This window comes from Macaca thibetana, chromosome 5, assembly GCF_024542745.1.
Source record: "Macaca thibetana thibetana isolate TM-01 chromosome 5, ASM2454274v1, whole genome shotgun sequence".
NCBI lineage: Eukaryota > Metazoa > Chordata > Mammalia > Primates > Cercopithecidae > Macaca > Macaca thibetana.
Window position 1 is genome coordinate 39073474 of NC_065582.1, and position 24503 is coordinate 39097976.

General features: G+C 35.4%; 2 protein-coding genes and 1 pseudogene across 7 annotated transcripts in view; 1 reads left to right on the top strand and 2 right to left on the bottom strand.

The window, feature by feature from the left end:
- RPS3A (ribosomal protein S3A) overlaps positions 1–24503 on the bottom strand; it is a 1130248-nt gene that overhangs the window by 360821 nt on the left and 744924 nt on the right. The gene's annotated exons all lie outside the window — the stretch shown is intronic.
- Positions 1–24503, top strand: part of LRBA (LPS responsive beige-like anchor protein) — a 758453-nt gene that overhangs the window by 281223 nt on the left and 452727 nt on the right. The gene's annotated exons all lie outside the window — the stretch shown is intronic.
- LOC126955041 (protein archease-like) lies at positions 4153–4658 on the bottom strand (annotated as a pseudogene).

A 24503-nucleotide genomic window follows, 5' to 3' on the forward strand; every position in this document is an offset into this window, starting at 1 on the left:
AATACTATTCTATGTTTTTCTGTGTGCTTACTATTACCATTGAGATTTGTATCTTCAGATGGTTTCTTCTTGCTCATGAACATCATTTTCTTTCAGACTATAGAGCTCCCTTTAGCATTTCTTTTAGGACAGGTCCGGTGTTGATGAAATCCTTTAGCGTTTGTTTGACTGGGAAAGTCTTTTTATCTCCTTCATGCTTAAAGGATATTTTCACTAGATATATTATTCTAGAGTAAAAGTGTTTTTCTTTCAGCACTTTGAATACATCATGCCACTCTTGTGGCCTGTAAGGTTTCCACTGAAATGTCTGCTGCCAGATGTATTGAAGCACCATTGTGTGTTATTTCTTTTCTCTTGCTACTTTTAGAATCCTTTCTTTATTCTTGACCTTCAGATTATTAAATGCCCAGAGGTAAGCTTCTTTCTGCTTGCTGTTATATATGCTTCTTTTACTTGAATTTGATATCTTTCTCAAGGTTGGGGAAGTTCTCTGATTATTCTTTTGAATAAACTTCCTACCCTTCTCTTTTTATCTACCTCTTCTTTAAAGCTATTAACTCTTAGATTTGCCCCTTTGAAGCTGTTTTCTGATAGGCATGCTTCATTTTTTCTTATTCCTTTTTTTCTTCTCTCTATATTTTCAAATAGCCTGTCTTCAGGCTCACTACTTCCTTCTTGATCAGTTCTGCCATTATGAGACTCTGATGACTCTGATGCATTCTTCAGCATGTTAATTGCATTTTTCAATTATAGAATTTCTGATATATATATTTAAATTTTTTTATTTTTATTTTTTGAGACAGGGTCTGGCTCTATCACCCAGGCTGCAGTGCAGTAGTGGGATCTCAGCTCACTGTAACCTCCACCTCCCGACTCATTCTGCTTGATTTAAAAAAATATTTTAATCCTTTTGTTAAATTTATCTGATAGAATTCTGAATTTCTTCTCTGTGTTATCTTGATTTTCTTTGAGTTGCCTCAAAACAGCTATTTTGAATTGTCTATCTGAGTTGTCGTATGTCTCTGTTTCTTCAGAATTGTTCCCTGGTGCCTTATTTAGTTCATTGGTGAGGTCATGTTTTTGTGGATGATGTTTATACTTGCTAATGTTCTTCAGTCTATGAGCATTGAAGAGTTAATTATTTATTATACTCTTCACGGTCTGAGCTTGTGACTGTTCTTCTTGGGAAGGCTTTCCAGGTATTTGAAAGAACTTGGACCCCAACCCCAATAAGGCTGTGTTTTTTGCTGACTCGTAGAGGTACCGTTTTGGTGGTCTTAGATAACATGTGGAAAAATTATCTGGATTACCAGCCAGAGACTCTTGTTCTTTTCCTTTTCTCCCATACAGACAGAGTCTGTCTCTCTTTGCTGAGCCACCTGGAACTGGGGATGTGGTGATGCAAGTAAGTCTGTGGCCACCACCGCTGGGACTGCACTGGGTTAGACCTGAAACCTGCACAGCACTGGGTCTTGCCCAAGTTTCTTCCCTTCAGGGCCATGAGTTCCCACAGCCTCCAGGAATGTCCAGAGGTGCTGTCTGGGAGCCAGGGACTGGAGTTAAACAGCTTAGCAATTTATCTGATATTCTATTCTACTGTCGTTATGCCTGCACTCAAACCACAGTACAGTCTTTCCTACTCTTTTCTTCACTTTCCACAGGCAGAGGTGCCTTTCCCTGTGGCCAACCCCACCACCGGTCCACAGGGGATTCCTTCAGACCACCACTGATGTTTACTGAGAGCCTAGGGGCTCTTCTTTCAGCTTGTGGTAAATGCTGCCACGCCTGAGACTCGCTTTTTAGGGCAGTGAGCTCCCCTCTGTCCCAGAGCAGGTCCAGAAATGCTGTCCAAGAGTCTAAGCCTGAACTTTGGGACCCCAAGAGCCAGCTTATTGCTCTACCCCCAGCCGAGTTGGTACATAGGATGCAAGACAAAGTTCCCTTTATTTTTCCCCTCTGCTTTTCTGAAAAATTAGTAGTGTTTCACTCTAGGCACCATAGCTGGGAATATGCTGGGTCACCCCTGAAGCTAGTAAGTCTCAGAGCCCAAGACACATGGTATATTCCCCTCATTATCACTGCCGGTTATTCGGGGCCCAAGAGTTCTTTAATCTGCAGGTGATGAATCCTACCGGGACTGGGTTCTCACCTTCAAGACAGTGGCTTCCCTTTTGATTCCGTTTGTGTCTAGAAATGAAATACCATCCGAGAGCTAAGGCCTGGGAATGGGGCCTCATGACTCTGCCTGGTGCCCTATCCTACTGTGGCTAAGCTGGTGTCCAAGTCAAAGTCCTCTTTATTCTTTGCTCTCCTCTCCTTAAGCAGTGCAAGGAGTAACTTTCATTGCTATGAGAGCTTCACTGCCTGGGATTAGGGCAGGGATGATGCAAGCACTTCCTTCGCCATGCAAGCTGGTGTCTCTCTAGGTCACGTGCCACCCTAGTTCACTGGTCCTAAGCCCAATGTAACACTAGGACGTGCCTAGAAATTGCAGTCCTTGGGTCCTAGTCTGCCTTTCAAGTTTATCTAGGGCCCCAGAGTACTTTAGCCTGGGTGGCGAGGCTTGCCGAGAAACTCATGTTCTGTCCCATGGGGCATGTGATTCCCCTCTGGCTAGGACTGGTCCTCATGCTCCCTCTGTGGAAGGAGCCGAGCATAGCTTTATTCTCTGCTGTGACAGGGCAGCACTGAGATGAATGTAAAGTCCTCCAGTCACTGAGCTCTCCTTCCTCAAAGTGCAGTTTCTGTCTGCAGTGCATGGCCACTTATGGGCGATGGGGCAGAGGTGGCATCAGTGATTCAAGTCTGTCTCTCCTGCCCCGCTCAATGCCTCTTTCCATGATATGAAGTTAAAAACAAGTACTGTGATCACTCACCTGATTTTTGGTTCTTGTGATGGTGCTTTACTGTGTGCAGATAGTTGTTAAAATTTGGTGTTGCAGCAGGGTGAACGAACGGGATAGGCCTCTATTCTGCCATTGTGCTCTACCCTTCTCTGATGTTGCTGATTTTTATGTTACATATGTCAATTCATACCCTCTTATGGAAGCTGAGGATATTAAACACTTGTATGTTCCTTTTCTTTTCTCTACCCTCACCTCCTAATTTTTAAAGTTATATTTTAATTTTCATGTTGTCTAAATTTATAACATTCATGTTTATAATCACATTTCTTGTAGTACTTGAGTTTTTGTTCTTTATTTAAATGAATTCAATACACACTCTTCATTCCCCCCATTTTATTAGTCGCAACTTAATTTCCAGATTCTTTCTTTTGACTCAGTTCTTAATTGGCTGCATTTCATGGTTATTATTTTTTCCATAAGGGGCTTATGTGTGTTGTAAACTTAAAGTTCTTCCATGTTTAAGAATATTTGCTTGCTGTCTTTATATTTGAATGGCATTCTGCTTAACTTTATATATTTTTTTTCTGGGTGTGGAAATATATTTTCTCAAATTTTTTTTTTTTCCCAAATTGGATTTAGTGCCAGGCTGCTGCTGGCATCAGCATTCCATTCTGGGGGGAGGCTCAGGGCTCACATTGCAATGGAAGGGCATGAGGCACCTGCTGCCACAGCAGATAATCAACAAATGAATGACCATAACTGCCCCCCTAGGAATTGAAGAATTCTTTAAAGTTTGATTGTTTGGGGAACACAGACCAAGGATGTGCCCTGATTTTCCATTTCTGAAAGTCACAGTTCAAGTTATAAATTTCTGGCTGGGTGTGGTGGCTCCCACCTATAATCCCAGCACTTTGGGAGGCCAAGGTGGGCGGATCACTTGAGGTCAGGAGTTCAAGACCATCCTGGCCAACAAGGTGAAACCCCATCTCTACTAGAAATACAAAAATTAGCCAGGCATGAGGTAGCACATGCCTGTAGTCCCAGCTACTCGGGAGGCTGAGGGATGGGAATTGCTTGAACCTGGAAGGCAGAGGCTGCAGTGAGCCGAGATCATGCCACTGCACTCCGGCCTGAGCGACAGAGCAATACTCCATCTCAGGAAAAAAAAAGAAAAAAAAGTTATAAATTTCTGTTCTACAGTTACTGTATATCAAAAGATACTGTAGAAATTAATTCACATTGTCTTCCCCAAAGGAAGAGAAAAAAAATAAAAAAACAATACTTAGGAGTCTTTTCTTTTTTGGTCTTAAATGTAAATGATCATAAAAACTTCTGGGTTTTCTTTATTATAGACTTGCATTGCTGAATATGTTATAACTTTGACTTCTGTTCCGTGAGTGTGCTTGGACAATGAAAATTCTTCTCTGCACCCAAATGATTGTAATTTAAAATGTCTTGATCAATACAAAGTACTTTTACTTCCCAGGGTATGAAGAATTCATCAGCATTGGACTTATAAAGCCACTCATCTAAAAAGTGAAAAAGAAAAGTAGAAACTCCTTGGGTTTCTGCTTCTATTGTTTGGAGAGGCTCCACAGTCCCAGTATCTGTGATGTAACCAAACATGGCCATTGCACATTGCTCAAATGCTTCCTCCAAAGTATCTCCCCATGTGTGTAACTAGACATCTGCTGTATGATCCAAATACTCGTAATTCCTATTGACTGGTGGATAGTTGGCCTTGATCGCCTTCTATTCTTCAGTCAAATTGTAATCTCTAACATCTCCCTCTTTCTGTGCCATGACTGCCTTGCTTGACTTAATTTTTTTGGGTAACACTTAAATTCTCTTAGAACTTTGTAGACATTGCTTTGTTATCTTCTGACTTTGAATGTTGCTTTCAGAGGACAGTCTGATATTTTCCCTCAATTTTTGATTTGCTTTTTGTGTCGTCTGCCTGTGATTTCTTTGTCCACAAAATTCTTTAAGAGGAATATGGCTCAGTATTGAACATTATTTATCAAATTATCCTGGGACATAGTTTCTCGTTATAATCGGCAGATTCTGACTTTTTCCTTCAGTTCTTAGGAAATTTTTTAGATTTGAAATACCATTTTCACTTTGTTTTGTTTTTCCTTACTTAGTAACACTTAATAATATTATGTTAGCTATATGTTTGTCTTTCACTTATATTAGTTATTCCTTAGTTGCTTGACTTTCTTTGATCCTTAGCCTTATTTTTCCACCAGTAAGTACATTTTTAATGTTTTATTTTGTCTGGGATATTTATTTGTAACTTATTTATTATGTCTATAAAGCTTATGTTCTGTTTCTAATTTTGTTTATTTAGGACTTCAGCCTCTTTCCTTAGTCACTTACTTTATTTTGAATTTTATTTGCATTATGTTTTTGTTATGTTGTTCATTAGAAAAAATAATCATGAAGAATTTTCTTTTATTCTTTGAGTTACACTTTCTCATCAGATTTTTTGTCTTTTCTATATTAAAGTTTTATTTTAAATCTATTAACTTATTTATTTGTTGATTGATTGGTGCTGTATGTTTGTGTAACTACCATGCTCTTTTGTTTTGTTGTGTTCATTGTTAGAATGCTCTGTGCAGATACTCTGTTGGCTTACACAACAAGATATCTTAGTGACTTATTTTCCTCTCCATCCTCTGTGTAAAGGTAGTATTTCCCCCATCTGAGCTACAGTTTGATTTTTGTAGAATATCCTATAGCCTATCATGAAGAGAAAGCACTATTTGAAATAGGTGAGGGGACTTTCTTAGAAATCCTCAATTTTTTCCTAAGATTTTGTTAAATATTTCCTACCAAGTTCATTCTATCTCGTTAGACTGTAGACAGTTCTCATGGGAAAATGTGCTTAGGCTTTGAATCATTTTCCTCAGTCATTTAAGAGAAGAGAGTAGAGTCGAGTTTACTTCAGTTTTAGTGAATCAGCACCATTTTTCAAATTCTTGCTTCACCAGTATTTGTTCTGTAAGTTTTTCTGGCATCTCCAGGTAGAAGGGGAAAGAGGTAATGTTACCTACTCAATTTGTTTCTCTCTGTATTTGAAGGCATTGAGAAAATTATCAGAATTTTGTCAGCTTACCAATATTGCTTTGGGGGCATGGGGATATGATTAAGAACTAAGCTTTGTTGCTCCCTCAGTTCTAGAACCAGTTTGTTTTTGTTCCCCTTGGCAACCAATTTTTTGATGTTTGGTGATTTATGGTGTGTTCCTTACATTGTTTCATTATTTTTAAAAATTATTTTTGTTATTTATTTATTTGTTTATTTTTTGCTGATTTGTTTTTGGAATTGAGGAAGAAAAAAAAAGTAATTGCAATATCAGCCTACCATCCTAACCTGGAATCTATTTCTTAGTGTACTTTCTAATTAATTATGGAGAAGTTTTCTTTGTTGTAACTATGGGTTAAGAGTGCACTTTTTTTAAATTTGAAATTTAGTGATTGTGGTGGTGGGTAGTATATGTGTTCTTTTGTATATGAATGAGAGAGAATAATGGAGTAAACATGTAGAATTGGTGTATGAATGAGAGAGAACGAGGAAGGTGGAAATGTGGAATTGAAAATTGAAGAAATGTTTCTAAAACACTCTGTCATGAAAGAGATTAAATAGATTTGATCTGAACAGTATATATATTTTTGATTTAGGTAAGGAGTGATGGTGCCAACAGTAGCTAATATTTCATGAATCCTTATGCTATTTCAGTAGCTATTAGAGGTGTGTATAAGTAGTAACTAATTCTTACAACAAACCTCTGAGGTGGTACTGATATTATCCCTCATTTTATAAGTTTGAAAATAGCATAAAGCAGAAATAACCTAGAGTTACAACTTGGATCCATATCCGGATAATCTGTCTCCTAATTGCTAATGTATGAATTTGGTTCAAATTTTTTTTTTTTTTTTTTGAGACGGAGTCTCACGCTGTTGCCCAGGCTGGAGTGCAGTGGCGTGATCTCGGCTCACTGCAAGCTCCGCCTCCTGGGTTCACACCATTCTCCTGCCTCAGCCTCCTGAGTAGCTAGGACTACAGGCGCCCGCCACCGCGCCCGGCTAATTTTTTTTTGTATTTTTAGTAGAGACGGGGTTTCACTGTGGTCTCGATCTCCTGACCTTGTGATCCGCCCGCCTCGGCCTCCCAAAGTGCTGGGATTACAGGCTTGAGCCACCGCGCCCGGCCTGGTTCAAATTTTATTAGATTTCTAAAGAACGTGTGAATGGGATCTAATCCTAGAATACATTACAGCTTTTTTCTAAGCTATTTAATTTTATGTTTTGTCTAATACAGTTTTTCATTTTAATCATTATTGTGCTGTGAGATTTACAATATTGTATAGTAATATTTTAAGGCGTTACAATAAAATATCTAAATAAAACAAGAAATATTTCCAAGTAAACATTGTTTTTACTTAAAATTTTAGCAGAGAAAATATATTTGTTCATGTCTTCTACATTAGAGTCAATTTTAAGAGAGCAAACATATATTTTTTCTTATGTATACTAGTCTTTACCCTTTTTCAACAAACGTCAATTGGTTGAAGCATGTTCATGTTCTAACTGTATTGCTCTTAAACAATACTCTGCAGGATGAGGCATATTTTTTTTGAGACAGCTTATATTTTAAAGGTTATCTGTATTCAGCCTTGAATTCATGCTGTACATTCTTAAATAATATAACTGAATTTTATCTACTGCTAGTTACCTTCTGCAAAAAAAGAGATGTTGTCATCTCTTTAATGTACCATTTGTGGTTGTAAAGTAGCTGACTTGTTTCATTTATTATCAAAGGATTGATGACAGTGTAGATCTGCAATGTGCATCTCTTTAGTTCATTGCATGCTTATCATTGGAGTGGGATATCCTTGACATTTTATGATTTTGGTTTACGGAGAGGTTCCGTGAATGTCATGACATCATTGATTAGCTGTACATCTTAACTTTGTTTCTGAATCTTATGGTTATAAACAGAATATTTATGAAAAAAATTATGTCATGCAGAACATTGTACCTTGTAAACATTGTGCATGTGTTAATATACATGTTTCCTGGCAATCATTTTTGTAAAGAATGTTGTCTTTCAGAATTTTAGTTTCTTTGAACTAATGTGATATATCTGTAAAACATATGTGCTGATGATTATCACTTAATGATTTTACTTTTAGGAATGTATATGAGTTAAAATCCACTTCAGTAAGAATTTTCAAATGTTCTTTGGGCCAATGTTGTTTTGAATTTTACCTAACATGCTGTAGAGCTCACTTGTTGCTAGCTTCAGTAGAACTGCAAACCAGGTGGTCTCTCAGTTTTTTTGAAGTAATGAAAATGGAGTCTTTTTTTGTTAAATAAAGACCATGAAAATGCTGATTATTATTATTATTATTATTATTATTATTACCATTATTATTTTGAGACAGAGTCTCACCGTGTCACCCAGGCTGGAATGTTGTGGTGCGATCTTGGCTCACTGCAACCTGAACCTCCTGGATTTAAGTGATCTTCCCACCTTAGCCTCTCGAGTAGCTGGGACTACAGGTGCACACCACTACACCTGGCTAATTTTTTTTTTTTTTTTTTTTTTTGTAGAGATGGAGTTTCGTCATATTGCTCGGGCTGGTCTCAAACTCCTGAGCTCAAGCCTCCCAAAGTGCTGGGATTATATATATGAGCTGCTATGTCTGGCAAATATGGCAGTCTATATATATTTTTAGATGAAGAATTCAAATATGTTTTTCCAATTAGCAAGCAAAATATTTTTATTAAAATAGTGAACATTTTTGTGAGTACTTTTAAATTTTTAAAAATAAACATTTTTATAGTACCACTTATTTTTCTGAATTCTTAACAAATATAAAATAAATTATCAAACAATCCTTTGAGGTAAATGTTATTATCTTCAGCCCAGTTTTACATATGAGAAAACTATAGCGAGGCTCTGTGATTTGTTCTAGGTCATATAGCTAGTATGTGATGAAGCTTGAACTTGAACCTGGTAGTCCGATACCCAGTATCAACTGACGATCTTTTTGCATGTGGCCTCTCTAACATCATCTATTAAGTGATTTAGTATGCATTGTCTCATTTCAGTACCACGACACATCTTTGATGTATGTATGCAAGGTAGATTGAGTGAATGTGATTTAGCTTTGATCACAGAACAATTAAATCCATGATTCTGAACTGGAACCCAGGTTTCATAACAATAACCCAGGACAGTCTGTCCCCATTGCCTCTGTCGACTTCATGGCAGTGTTTTCCTATTGTAATAATATATTATTGAACATATTCTTGACAGTTCTAAGGAATGTGAAACATTTTAACAATTACATATTTTAGTTTTATGTATTTTAGGGTAATGTATATACCAATTTTAGAGCTAATCATGATAAATTACTAAATTTTTCTCCTAAGTAGTTACTTTTTTCCTCAGCGATGGATTTTTAAATTTAAAAATGTTTATTTTTCTAATTATAAAAATGAAGTATTTTTTAATGTAGGAAATTTAGAAAATAAGAAATGTAAATAATAAAAGTCATTTATTGTCTAGCTTGAACATCTGTTTATCTTCGTTGGATTTTGCTTTTTGTTTTTGACTAATTTGAAATAACTATAGATGTAAAACAAGTTGCGAAGCTAATGCAAAGGTCCATCTATTTTTTACCCTAGTTTCTTTTTTTTTTTTTTTTTTTTTTAAGACGGAGTCTCGCTCTGTCACCCAGGCTGGAGTGCAGTGGCCGGATCTCAGCTCACTGCAAGCTCCGCCTCCTGGGTTTACACCATTCTCCTGCCTCAGCCTCCCGAGTAGCTGGGACTACAGGTGCCCGCCACCACGCCCAGCTAGTTTTTTGTATTTTTTAGTAGAGACGGGGTTTCACCGTGTTAGCCAGGATGGTCTCGATCTCCTGACCTCAGGATCCGCCCATCTCGGCCTCCCAAAGTGCTGGGATTACAGACATGAGCCACCGCGCCTGGCTCTCTATTTTCTTTTTTTTTTATACGCGTATACTCATTTAACTTATTAACTGAATCTACCCATTCACCAAACTAGAGTCATATGCATGCTTCTTTAAAATATGACAATAAAATAACGTATTGCTAGCAATTTGCCATTTGTGAAAATTTTTGAAAATGTGATTTGTAACAGCTATTTATATTTCCAATATAAATATGTACTTATTTATTTTACCAGTCTCCATTCTTACACTCTTAAATTATGTATATTTTGCTTTTGTAAATAAAGCTTTGAGGAATTTAGTGTTCAGAAATCTTTATTTATGTTTCTGATTTTTTAGTTGGCTAAAGTCTTCTAAGTGAAAATCTAGGATCAGAGAATGAATTTTGAGAAACTTTATACTTTTTTCTTCTTTCTCTGTTCCATTGCAATAATTGAATAATTTTCAGTTTGATAAATAAAAGCATGTAGAATCTTGTTTAAAGTTCGCATTGCATTTAATTTCTAGTGTGAATGAACACTGCTTCATTATAATCATGATAGTTTTAATGTTTTTAATGTCTATTTGTTTCCTTTGCTCGTTAAAACAAAATCTGTGTTAGTGATTTACTGATTTTTATATGACTTTATATGATAAGGGTTTTTTCTTCTGTTTTATTTGTTGTAATATTTTCCCCCAGAACTTTCTTTTTATCGTGATTTGTATTATAGATTTATAGTCTCTTAAATTGTAATACAATTTAATTTAAAGTTTTTCCTTTATTATCGCTTTCCTTATTTTTAGGTTTAGTAAATTATTTTACATTTCAAGATTATTTAAATGTTCTCTTGTGTATTCTAGATTTTTCGTAGTTTTTTATATATATATACTTTTTTCTTGTTTCTCTGTGGTTTTATATATATTTTTATATATATAAAAAATTTTAACAATTTTTATTGGTTTTATATATATTTATATATATGTGTGGTTTATATATTTTATCTAGAATATATAATATATATATTTTATCTAGAATATATATTATAATATATATAAATAATATATATAAACATAGAATATATGTAAGGATATATATATATATATTTTTTATTATTTTTTTGAGATAGTGTCTCACTTTGTTGTCCAGGCTGTAGGGTGTTAGCATGATCATGGCTCACTGCAGGTTTGACTTCTTGGGGTCAAGTGATCCCCCCATCTCAGCCTCTTGAGTAGTTGGCCCCACAGGTGTGTGGCAGCATGCCTAGCTAATTTTTTAAAAAACTTTTTGTACTGACGGGGACTCGCTATGTTGCCCAGTCTGGTCTCAAACTCCTGGGTTCAAACAATCCACCTGCCTCAGCCTCCCGAGCAGCTGGGACTACTGGTGTGTGACACCATGCTTGGCTAATTTTCTATTTTTGGAAGACATGGGGGTTTCACTCTGTTGCCCAGGCTGGTCTCAAACTCTTGGGCTCAACTGATCCTCCCACTTTGACCTCCCAAAGTGCTGGGATTGCAGGCATAAACCAATGTGCCTGATTGATTTTTAATCTTTAAAATATCTGAGATATATTTATTTGAATTGTATAAGACTCTAATCTTATTTTCTTTAAATGCTTTTAATCAGTTTCTCCAAAACGATCTCTCTTTGCTCTCTTTGGTTTGTCAAGCTTTCTTTATTACATATGACTCTCATGTTTCTTAGGGACTAATTCAAGGGTTTATATTGTGTTTCATAAATTTTTTTCCTTATCGTTCATCACCCAGTCATTAAGTTAATGAAACTTTTTTTTGGTTTTTCTCTTTTTATTATGTAAATATAAAAATATATAAAAGTAGAGGGAATAGTATAATGAACACCCATTATCTAGATTTAACAATTTGCTTGATTTTTATTTCTTGCTGAAGTGTTTTAAAGTACATTATAGACTTTTTGACAGTTGACCACTTAGTACTTTAGTATGAATCTTTAAAACATAAGGATGTTTTCCTATATAGTTACAACATCATTATCATTTGTAAAAATCAGTGACAATAATTCATGAATGTGTTCTAACACTTAATATCCTGATTTCCCCAGTTATTTTAAAAATGTCTTTACTACCCTAATTCCTCTAACAAGTATCCATTGAAGAACCACACATTACAAATAGTTGTTAAATTTCTTTAATTTTTTAAAAAAAATGTTAGGACAACCAAAACTTACAGAAATGTCTCAAGTACTGAACAATATTTTAAAAAACAAATTTAATGAGATATAATTCATATAATTTACAATTCACCCATTTAAAGTGTACAATTCATTGATTTTTAGTATGTTGACAGATCTGCCACCATCATCACAATCAATTTTAGAACAGTTTAATCACCCCAAAAAGAAACCCTGGACCGTTTATTAGTCACTCCCCATTTGTCCCCAAATTACCCCTAGACAACCATGAATCTGCTTTCTGTCTCTATTGAATTGCCTATTCTGATTTGATAACATTGTAGTTATAGTTTTATATGATATGCAGTGTTTTGTGATTGACTTGTTTTACTTAACGTAGTATTTTCAATTTTAAGAATAGATCTTCTAGGGATGAAAGAAGGTAAGATTTTAGGATGGGACACTTTCTGGAATTTAGTTCATTTATGTTTCTTTGCATCCTATCATTATTAGTGTTGGAGCAGTAATTTCTTGCAACTTTTGTACATCCTACTTAGAAGCCAACATCCATCTAAATTTTTAAAATTTAAATACTGTTTTTAAGATGGATAATATATTCATAGTTCTAAGCATACAAAAGAGTTTACAGGAAAAACTTTTCTGTCTTAGAGGAATCAGTATTATCAGTTTCTTATGTTCCCCTCTGCCCCCGAAATATTTTATACAGGGCATACAAATATGTTTTGTATTCTTTTACATGGATGGATGTATCATGTACATACTGTTGTGCACCTTGCTTTTTTCTTTTTTACTTAAAATAACATCTTCATGTGAGCATATACTGAGCGTTCTGATTTTTTGTGCTTGCTATAATAATCCAGTATATATTTTTATATCTCTATCTTCATTATTTGACATTTATGTTCTTTCTATTCTGTGGTATTATATGCTCCTGTTTATAATTTTGTATTCTGCATTTTGTTGATATATATTTATATAGGTAGCTATTGAATTTTACATTTTTCTTTATCATCTGTTAAATTATATTGTGTTCTTAATGTCATCCCTAAAAATAATGCTGTATATTAATAAATTTTTAAAACCCATTTTATATTATGTGGATAAATCCTACCAGATGAAGGGTGTGCTTTTTGTTTTGTTTGTTTGTTTTCTTGTTTTTTTTTGAGATGGGATCTCACTCTGTCACCCAGGCTGGAGTGCAGTGGCCCAGTTTGACCTGACTATAACTTCTACCTTCCGGGCTCAAAAGGTCCTCCCACCTCAGCCTCCTGAGTAGCCACCACTCCCAGCCATTTTTTGTATTTTTTGTAGAGATGGGGTTTCTCCATGTTGCCCTGGCTTGTCTTGAATTTCTGGCCTCAAGCAGTCCTTCCGGGCCTCCCAAAGCGTGGGAATTACAGACTTGAGCCATCGCCTGCGTCCCTAGGGTGTTTTTTTTTTTTTTTTTTGACATAACCATTTCTAACTTTAAAGGATTTTTACAACTATTTAAAAGTGTTCTTGGTTTCTTTTATAATAGGCCAATGTTATGAAATAAATAGATTGGCCATTTTGTTTTTTCAAAGGGCCACATCAGGGACTTATTTATCCACTGGGATAAGTTAATTGTTCTCTAATTCATTTGTAACTGGTGGTAACTATATTGTTTCTCTCCTGCATTTGTTTTGTTTTGGTTTCGTTTATTTGAATGCTTAGTTTCACCTCTTTTTAAGTGACAAAACCAAATCAGGGTATAAATTTTCTTCTGTTAACCGCAGTGGTTTCATCCTTTTTTTTTTTTTTAACGTGATGTTCTCGTTTTTATGTTGTAAATAGTCGGTCTTTTTTGATGTAGTAGTTATTTATTTTCCAGGGAATTTGTACTTTATTATTAGTTCAAATTTTGTTATTCTTTTCTTATTTTGTTACTTTATGAGCAGATAGTATGGTCTGTAGAATTTCTGACTTTGAAATTTATTGAGGATTTTTAGTTGGCCTAATTTGATATGCTTGTTTTTATAGGCTTTTATGTATATTTAAAAAAAGAGGCACTATAATAAACCACAACATTCTGATCTATAATCATAATAAAATTTCCACTAAGATATTTTAAAGAACTCAGAGAAATGATTATCACGTTCATTTGAAAAAAATAAATTAATATTCTAGTCTCTTCTGCATGAAGATCAGGAAGGCATGGTTAGCTCTGTGGAAATTAAATGTGGGGATTGTATTATTGGATCAGGTATCAGAACACAGCATAACATTTTTCAGGTTTCTGAAGATAATAATTTTCTTGTGTTTTAAACATACCAGACAATGTCAAAGGAGTATATCGGTAGATTCGTCATGTTAGATATTTCTACAATGAAAAGTTAACAAAGATTAAAACTGAAAATGAAGAAAAAATTTGGGTGAAGAAATTTGGCTTATTTTTAAATATGTAAAGTTATAAAATTTGAGAATATCAAGATTCATGGATAATTGGGAAAGGTATGAACAGGAAGGAGAATACCAGTTGTAATGAAAAAATGCAAATTAAAGTGACAAAACTGTTCAAATACCTTTTCTATCAATGGATGAACAGATAAAAAGTGAGTTTTCCATACAAGGAAATATTATTCTTGTGTATGTACTTGTATAGTGTGTGCTTGTATATATTATATATTTATATATGGATGTATATATATAAATTCTAAGATTTGAAATCACAAGTTGTATAAATAAAATTCTTATGTCAGAGATTTGTTATGAAGAAGAAAATATAATTCTCCAACAGATATTCCTTTCAACAAGTTTTATTCTTAGATATTCATTTAGTATTTTGATTTTTTCTGTCTAATCAAAGACAAATAGTGTTACCTATTTTGTTTCATATTTAATATTAATTCATAACTTCTGTTATATTAATGGTCTAGGTTTAAATATTTAAAAAATATTTTATTGTTGCTTTGGGTCTAAAACTGTAATGTATTCCTAATCTATAGATTTTTTCAGGATCATGTGTATTATCCATATATTTTTGAATTCTAAGTTTTATATTATTGGATACTGCAAAATTTCTTCATACTTTTACATGACTTCCTGCATTCTTTCTAAATCATGTTCAGCAGTAGCTTCTCTGCATGATTTCTCTTCAGTAATTAAATTTAGCATTTCCAGCTGCTGAAAAATTTGTTAGCCTTTTCTGTTCATTTGTGTTTCCTCATGCGTAAAATGTAAGACTTCCACATATTTTTAATTCTTTCAGAGTACAATTATATAGGCTGAGTTCAGCAGTTATATACTGTGAATGGTTTGCTTTCATCAACCTTAGAAAGGAATCAAAATATTAATCTTACTTGTTTATTTAAATATGAATCTGATGTATATCAGATATGTAATCACATTGAGTGGCTTCCTTCTGGTAGTTTAGAAGGTATTTAGATTTTTTTTTCCTTTTTTTTTTTTTTTTTGAGATGGAGTCTCGCTCTGTCGCCCAGGCTGGAGTGCAGTGGCGTGATCTCGGCTCACTGCAACCTTCGTATCCTGGGTTCAAGCAATTCTCCTGCCTCAGCCTCCCGAGTAGCTGCGACTACAGGCACACACCACCATGCCCAGCTAATTTTTGTATTTTTAGAGACAGGGTTTCAACATGTTGGTCAGGATGGTCTCAATCTCTTGACCTCGTGATCTGCCTGCCTCAGTCTCCCAAAGTGCTGGGATTACAGGTGGGGTCACTGTGCCAGGCCTAGATTTTGTTTTCTTAGAATATTTTACTAGATTATTTTTAAAGATATGTAATTTCAGACACCTGTTTTCTCTTTTTAAGCATAGATATAAGCAGTTACACAGATCTACAAGTTGAACTGATTACCATCATTATTTAACGAGTCTTTGATTATAACATAGCAGAGTAATTTTAAATAGAATAAATAGGCTGGATGTGTTGGCTCACACCTGTAATCCCAACACACTGGGAGGTCGAGGCAGGAAGATCACTTTAGTCCAGGAATTTGAGACCAGCCTGGGCAACATAGGGTCACACCATCTATACAAAAAAATTTTAAAAAAATTAACTGAGCATGGTGGCATGCATCTGTCATCCCAGCTCTTGAGTCCAGGGTGTCAAGGCTGCAGTGAGCCATGATGGTGCCACTGCACTCCAGCCTAGGCAATAGCATGAGACCCTGTCTCAATAAAAAGAGAAACAAAAAGAATAAATAAATCTATGTCTTTTCTTTTACAGTACTTTATTTAAGAAACTGTAAAGCAATTATATGAGGGATGCTCTTTGATGTAGATAGTGTTTTTGGAAGGTGTTTACTGGTATCACCAAGTCACATATCTGTCTAAAGAGAGTATCATGCCTATAATTCAGTGCTCATTATTCTCCGTTACTTTAAGCACTTCTTGTAGGTAATGTCGTTCTTTGTAATATAAGCATATACCTACAGCTCACTAGTTTTAATATCTCAAATGGTCATTCTTTAAAATATTAATGGGTTCATATATAAGCGGCCAATAGAAACCTGGATATAATTTTCACTTGTGGGTTTATTTAAAATTATAGTATACAAAAATGTTATATTTCAGGTCCCTTACTGAGATTCTGATTTGACTAACGGATGCATGGTGTATGATTATTTAGGCAGTTTTAAGTATTTACTGGCCTTATTTCCCAAATCTACTTTGCTTTTCTGTTCTTTACCTTACATAATATTGTTAAATACAATCTGCTTACATAATAAAATGACATGATATAAAATAGAAGGGTAGTAACAATGCAAATATTTTTGATTAAGCTGTTAATTACCTTTAATTGCCCATTGTTTTTAGCAGAGTATCAGCCCATCAGTGATGACAACCATAAAATTCTTATCAGAAAACATAGTGGTAAACCTTTATGACTTTGGATTTGGAAATAGTTTCTTAGAATACTATGAGCATGGAGACGAAAATAAAAATTAGATAATTGGGCCGGTCGCGGTGGCTCACGCCTGTAATCCCAGCACTTTGGGAGGCCGAGGCGGGCGGATCACAAGGTCAGGAGATCGAGACCACAGTGAAACCCCGTCTCTACTAAAAATACAAAAAATTAGCCGGGCGCGGTGGCGGGCGCCTGTAGTCCTAGCTACCCAGGAGGCTGAGGCAGGAGAATGGCGTGAACCCAGGAGGCGGAGCTTGCAGTGAGCCGAGATCGCGCCACTGCACTCCAGCCTGGGCAACAGCGTGAGACTCCGTCTCAAAAAAAAAAAAAAAAAAAAAATTAGATAATTGGATGTCATCAAAATTAAAAATTTTGTGCATCACAGGATATTTTACTTTTATCAAGAAAGTGAAAAGACAGTCTACAGTATAAGATTTGCAGATTTTTTTTTTACTTGATACAAGGTTTCTCTCTCTCTGTCACCCGGGCTGGAGTGCAGTGGTGAGATTGTGGCTCATTGCAGCCTTGACCTCCTAGGCTCCAGCAATCCTTTTGCCTCCAGCCTCCTGAGTAACTGGGACTCCAGGCATGTGCCACCATGCCTAGCTGATTTTTTTTTTTTTTTTTTTTTTTTTTTTTTTTTTTTTTTGTTTATTTTTGGTAGAGATAGGGTTTTGTAATGTTGCCTAGCTGGTCACAAACTCCTGAGCTCAGGCAATCCACCCTCCTCGGCCACCCAAAGTGCTGGGATTACAGGCATGAACCACAGTGCCCAGCCTGAGATTTGCAAATGTTATATCACTTATATACTGAAGTCTTATATTCAGAATATGTAATAAGTCTTCCCATTTAAAAACAAAAAGACAATCCAATTAAAAAATGAGCAAAGGACTTGAGTTGATTTTTCTCCAAAAATGAAATACAAATTGCCAACAAAGACATGAAAATGTATTTAATATTATTTGGAAACATTTAGGAAACTGCAAATCCAAACCACAACCACCCACTAGAATGGCTAGGGTAAAAAGACAATAACAAACATTGGTGAAGATGGAACCTTCATATGCTGTTGGTGGAATGTAAAATGGTGTAGCTGTTATGAAAAACAGTTTCGCATAAACTGTTTTCTCAAAAATTTAAACATAGAGTTACCATGCAACCCAGCAATACCACTTCTATATATATACCCAAAAGATTTGAAAGTTGTTACTCAGACAAATACATGTATGTACACGTTCATAGCAGACTATTCACAATAGCCAAAATGTGGAAAAAAAACTTTGGTGGTTAATTTCATGTGTTAACTTGACTGGGCTATGGGGTACCCAGAGTAACGATTATTTCTGGTTGTGTCTGTGGGGGTATTTCCAAATGAGATTAGCATTTGAATTGGTTGACTCAATATAGTACTTTCCTGTCAGTCTAATGGTAAATCTTTGTCAGCTTCCTTCGTATATTGTCTCTCTTTTGTCTGAGCTTCCTCATGGCGACCTGGCTTCAAGGGAATCTGTTTCCTTCACCATGACCACCACCACCACCACCACCACCACCCTCCCTTGAAACTTCTCCATGGGAACCATCGACCTCAGTGTAACCAAAGCCAATGTTTATCTTTTTTTTTTTTTTTCATTTTCATAAACCTCATCTCAGTGTCTAATGCTGTTGACTGTTCTCCCTTTCCTGACCATCAGCAGAATCTTATTCGCTCTCTTAATCACTCCTTCTCCATTGCATTTTTTTCTTTTTCTCTATTGTGTTTACATACTGGATTTCCTTGGGACTTTATCCTACACCTTCTGTTTTTATTTAGATTTCTTTGCTAGTTGATTCAGTCTGTTTCCGTAGCTCTTACATGTTTTTTTTTTTTTTTTTTTTTTTTTTTTTTTTTTTTTTTTTTTTTTTTTTTTTTTTTTTTTTTTTTTTTTTTTTTTTTTGAGACGGAGTCTCACGCTGTTGCCCAGGCTGGAGTGCAGTGGCGCGATCTCGGCTCACTGCAAGCTCCGCCTCCCGGGTTCCCGCCATTCTCCTGGCTCAGCCTCCCGAGTAGCTGGGACTACAGGCGCCCACCACCGCGCCCGGCTAATTTTTTGTATTTTTAGTAGAGACGGGGTTTCACTGTGGTCTCGATCTCCTGACCTTGTGATCCGCCCGCCTCGGCCTCCCAAAGTGCTGGGATTACAGGCTTGAGCCACCGCGCCCGGCCTCTTACATGTTATAATATTCTAATTTAAAAATCAGAAACTTTAGTTCAAATTCTTTTTCTGAGTGCCATACTTGTTCAACCTAATTTTACATATGTACTTGGCTGTCTCACAAACATCACAGTACTGTGTAACTGGATTGTTAAGAGCAAGGGCTCCGGATTCAAACAGCTTAAGTTTTGGTATTTTTACTAAAACTTTTCAAATTTTTAACCTTTTTGAATAACTTCTTAGCCCTCAATTTTCTTATTTGTGAAATTGAGGGTTGTAACGCAGTTGTGAGAAGTAAGATCCATTTGGAACAGTGTCTGGCATATAGTGAACGCTCAATAAATGTGAGCTGCTATGGGTTGAGTATTGTTAATTCAAAACTCTGAAATTCGAAATGCTCCAAAATCTAAAACTTTTTGAGTGCTGACATGAATTTTAAAGGAAACACTCATTGGAGCATTTTGGATTTTGGATTTTTAGATTAGGGATGCTCAAGCAGTAAATATAATGCAAATATCCCAAAATCCAAAATACAAAACACTTCTGGCCCCAAGTATTTTGGGTAAGGAATACTCAACTTGTATCATCTTCATTGCATCATAATTAATATTTCAAAAAGAATTCTTGATTTTCATTTACCCTAACCTTCCAAATCATAAAGATAAGAGTCATCCTTGAATTCTTTGTTTTCCTCTTAGCCATGCATTCAAATGTCCTGGGAATTCAATCTTTATATTTTCTCTTGAAATTATATACTTCTTACATCATTTCACTCACTTTAGATCTGATAACTGTCTTTCATCTGGATGACAACAGACTTTTTTAATTTTTAATTTTTGTGGGTATATAGTATATATATGTGTGTGTGTGTGTATATATATAATTATTTTTATTTTTTTGAGATGGAATCTCACTCTGTTGCCCAGGTTGGAGTGCAGTGATGTGATCTCGGCTCACTGTAACCTTCACCTCCCAGGTTCAAGCCCCCTGAGTAGCTGGGATTATAGATGCACACCACCACACCTGGCCAATTTTTGTATTTTTAGTAGAGATGAGAGTTTCACTATGTTGGTCTGGCTGGTCTCAAACTCCTGACCTCGTGATCCACCCACCTCGGCCTCCCAAAGGTATGCATATATATGTCGATGGAGTACATGAAATATTTTGATACGGGGATGCAATGTGAAATAATCACATCATGGAAAATGGGATATCCATCCCCTCAAGCATTCATCCGTTACAAAAAATCCAATTATACTGTTTTCTTATTTCAAAATGTACAATTAAATTCAAATCCTCTCTTCTAGCTATTTTGAAATGTACAATATTGTTAACCACAGTCACCCTACTACTGTTCATTAGAACATACTTAGTTCTTCAATCCAACAGTAATTGTGTGCCTGTTGACCAATCTCTCCATGTCTCCACCTTCCGCCTACCCTCTTCAGCCTCTAGTAACTACTATTCTATTCTGTACTTCTCTGAGATCAGCTTTTTTAGGTTTCACATATGGTGGGGTCATTTGGTGTTTGTCTTTTTGTACCTGGCTTATTTTACTTAACATAATGTCTTCCGGGTCTATTCACGTTGTTGCAAATGACAGGATTTCATTTTTTAGGGATGAATAATATACCATTGCATATGTATACCACATTTTCTTTGTCCTTCATATATTGATGAATCCTTAGGTTGATTCCATCTTTTGGCTATTGTGAATAGTGCTGCAATAAACATGGTAATGCAGGTATCTCTTTGGCATGTTGATTTTATTTCCTTTGGCTATGTACCCAGTAGTGGGATTGCTGCATCATTTGGTAGTTCTCTTAATTTTTAAAGGAACCTCCATACTCTTTTCCTTAATGGCTGTACTAATTTACACTCCCACCAACAGTGTATAAGGTAAAAATTAACTTTTACGTTCTTCTTAGTTACCTGCTCAGAAGCCTTCTTGACCACCCTACCGGGGTGTTTTCCTGGTACAGGAGATTCTCTGTCTTAGCCCTTTTAAAATTGATTTCATAACTAACAACTTATAAAGTACTTTCTTTATTTGCATGTCATTATTTCTCATACTAGTGTAAGAGTCGAAAACATGCTTGTCTTTTTTTTTTTTTTTGTATTTTTCAGTGCCTAGTGAAGTATATACTTACTAGATCAGTAAATATTTGTTTAATGGATAAAATGATATAATCCCTGGGAATTCTATCAGATTTAAGAGTGTGAGTTTTTTATTTAACATTTGCTTCTTCGTCTTATTGGAGTTTATAAAATAGTTACTAATATTTGTTGAATGCTTTTTATGTGCCAGTAAACATTATATTATACTGGCTGGTTCTCTACACTTTAATTTGATATTTGAGGCTAGAATGAATATGAATATTTTTTCCTTAGATAATATTTTATAGGCTTGGAAGTCTGTCTAGATTACAGTTCGTTTATAAATGGAGTAGGAAATCATTTTAACAAGCAGGAAAAATGACCTTCAGAGTAAAGGAAATATTTATACTCTTCAAAGATTCCCCAACTTTTCGTGCTTACAGGAGTTGTCCTCCGATTTAAATAACTACTTTAGGTCACCAGCAAAGAAAGTTTATTCTAGGTTACAACTGGCGATATCACTTAAATACTCGCCTCATCCTTTTTATCATAACCCTCCTTTTTTTCCATTTCAACCAGTCTTACGGTATTTTTGAACTTCCATTAATAATATATGTGTATGCTTTTCTTTGTAGTTATTTGCTTCCATGTCTTAGTCTCCTATTTGAATCCTAAACTTTCAGGGAAACATTATATCCCCCATATCTCCCAGCATAGTGCTTTTCACATAGCAGTTACTTAATATAGTAAGTTGGAGAGTTGCTGGATGTGGCATCTTTGTGTTTAGAAATATGAGTGTATCTCTGTTCACCTGTTAGACATATTTGGCCAAATCTTGAAGGTGAGATAGGAAGGTTTAATAAATAGAATTACAAATGTTTTGGCTCAAAACTTTATGAAGTATCTCATACAATTGTGTAGTATATTTATCTAGAGTTATACTATGCATGTGCACCTATAAATGATTATTTGATAAGAAGAATGTAAATATATGATTCCATGGTCAGTATCTACTTTTCTTGGTGTTTTACCAATTAATAGGTTTAAGTAGGAAGATAAAAGCAGTTTAGTAACTTTTTAGTATTTGGAAGTTACTAAAAAAATGAAGAAATTTAGATTTCACATTTGGATCTTTTTTTTTTTTTTTTTGAGGTGGAGTCTCGCTCTGTCGCCCAGGCTGGAGTGCAGTGGCACGATCTCGGCTCACTGCAAGCTCCGCCTTCCGGGTTCACGCCATTCTCCTGCCTCAGCCTCCCAAGTAGCTGGGACTACAGGCACCTGCCACCACGCCCGGCTAATTTTTTGTATTTTTGTTAGAGACGGGGTTTCACCGTGTTAGCCAGGATTGTCTTGATTTCCTGACCTCATGATCCGCCTGCCTCGGCCTCCCAAAGTGCTGGGATTACAGGCGTGAGCCAGCATGCCTGGCCTCACTTTTAATCTTTAAATTTTTTTAAATTAGGGCCAGAAAAATTTTTATGTACATATGAAATATGGCATTTATTGATGTATAATAACATAGTACATGCTTGCTCTTTTTATATATTGCTGAGAGTATCCATTTAAATAAAGTAATAATGGCATGATGCCTGCTAATAATTTTCAGATGATTTGTTTTGGCAAATTATAAAACTGCATTTTTCTGTGAACAGTATGTGAAGAAGATACTGTGTTTTATAAGAGCGGATTTTTTATTTTGCGTAAATTTAATGTATACCTTATACCCTCACTCCTCTTACTCCCCTTTTAATAGAGCCCATGAAATATTTTAAGTAGGTCATTATTGTCAAATATAAATTTCTATGTTTTGTACTTTTTGGATAAGCTTTTTATAGTTTCCTTATACATATCTTGTTTTGAATATCAAAGAACAATTTTATTTACTGTGTTAAAACCTGCTCTAATAGGAGCTGTTAATATTATAATAGATTTTTTCCTCGTTAGAATGAAGTTAAAAATGATTAATTCAAACAAACAGTCTCAGTAACAGTATGAGTAGCTTGTTCTGGATTCTTTTTATTTTTATTTTTATTTATTTATTTATTTTTTTATTATACTTTAAGTTCTAGGGTACATGTGCACAACGTGCAAGTTTGTTACATATGTATACTTGTGCCATGTTGGTGTGCTGCACCCATCAACTTGTCAGCACCCATCAACTCGTCATTTACATCAGGTATAACTCCCAATGGCATCCCTCCCCCCTCCCTCCTCCCCATAATAGGCCCCCGTGTGTGATGTTCCCCTTCCAGAGTCCAAGTGATCTCATTGTTCAATTCCCACCTATGAGTGAGAACATGCGGTGTTTGGTTTTCTGTTCTTGTGATAGTTTGCTGAGAATGATGGTTTCCAGCTGCATCCATGTCCCTACAAAGGACATGAACTCATCCTTTTTGATGGCTGCATAGTATTCCATGGTGTATATGTGCCACATTTTCTTAATCCAGTCTGTCACTGATGGACATTTGGGTTGATTCCAAGTCTTTGCTATTGTGGATAGTGCCACAATAAACATATGTGTGCATGTGTCTTTATAGCAGCATGATTTATAATCCTTTGGGTATATCCCCAGTAATGGGATGGCTGGGTCATATGGTATTTCTAGTTCTAGATCCTTGAGGAATTGCCATACTGTTTTCCATAATGGTTGAACCAATTTACAATCCTACCAACAGTGTAAAAGTGTTCCTATTTCTCCACATCCTCTCCAGCACCTGTTGTTTCCTGACTTTTTAATGATTGCCATTCTAACTGGTGTGAGATGGTATCACATTGTGGTTTTGATTTGCATTTCTCTGATGGCCAGTGATGACGAGCATTTTTTCATGGATCTGTTGGCTGTATGAATGTCTTCTTTTGAGAAATGTCTGTTCATATCCTTTGCCCACTTTTTGATGGGGTTGTTTTTTTCTTGTAAATTTGTTTGAGTTCTTTGTAAGTTCTGGATATTAGTCCTTTGTCAGATGAGTAGATTGTAAAAATTTTCTCCCATTCTGTAGGTTTCCTGTTCACTCTGATGGTAGTTTCTTTTGCTGTGCAGAAGCTCTTTAGTTTAATTAGATCCCATTTGTTCTGGATTCTTTACTATGTAAATAGTGCTTTTTTCTCCCTTTATCATTCCTATCCCTTAAAAAGGTATGTGGCAGATAATAGATTAAGACTGTAGAATTAAAGATACCTGCTTTGTATTATAATATAACGTAGCTTTTCTTTTGCCTTTTGTAAGGGAAAGAAAATTTTACTTGACAATGAGCTATAAAAGCAGGGAAACCATTTGTACTTCTTAAATTGCATGGTATTATATTAAGCAATACATTTCCTCTAATTCTTTCTGCTATTTTATTTT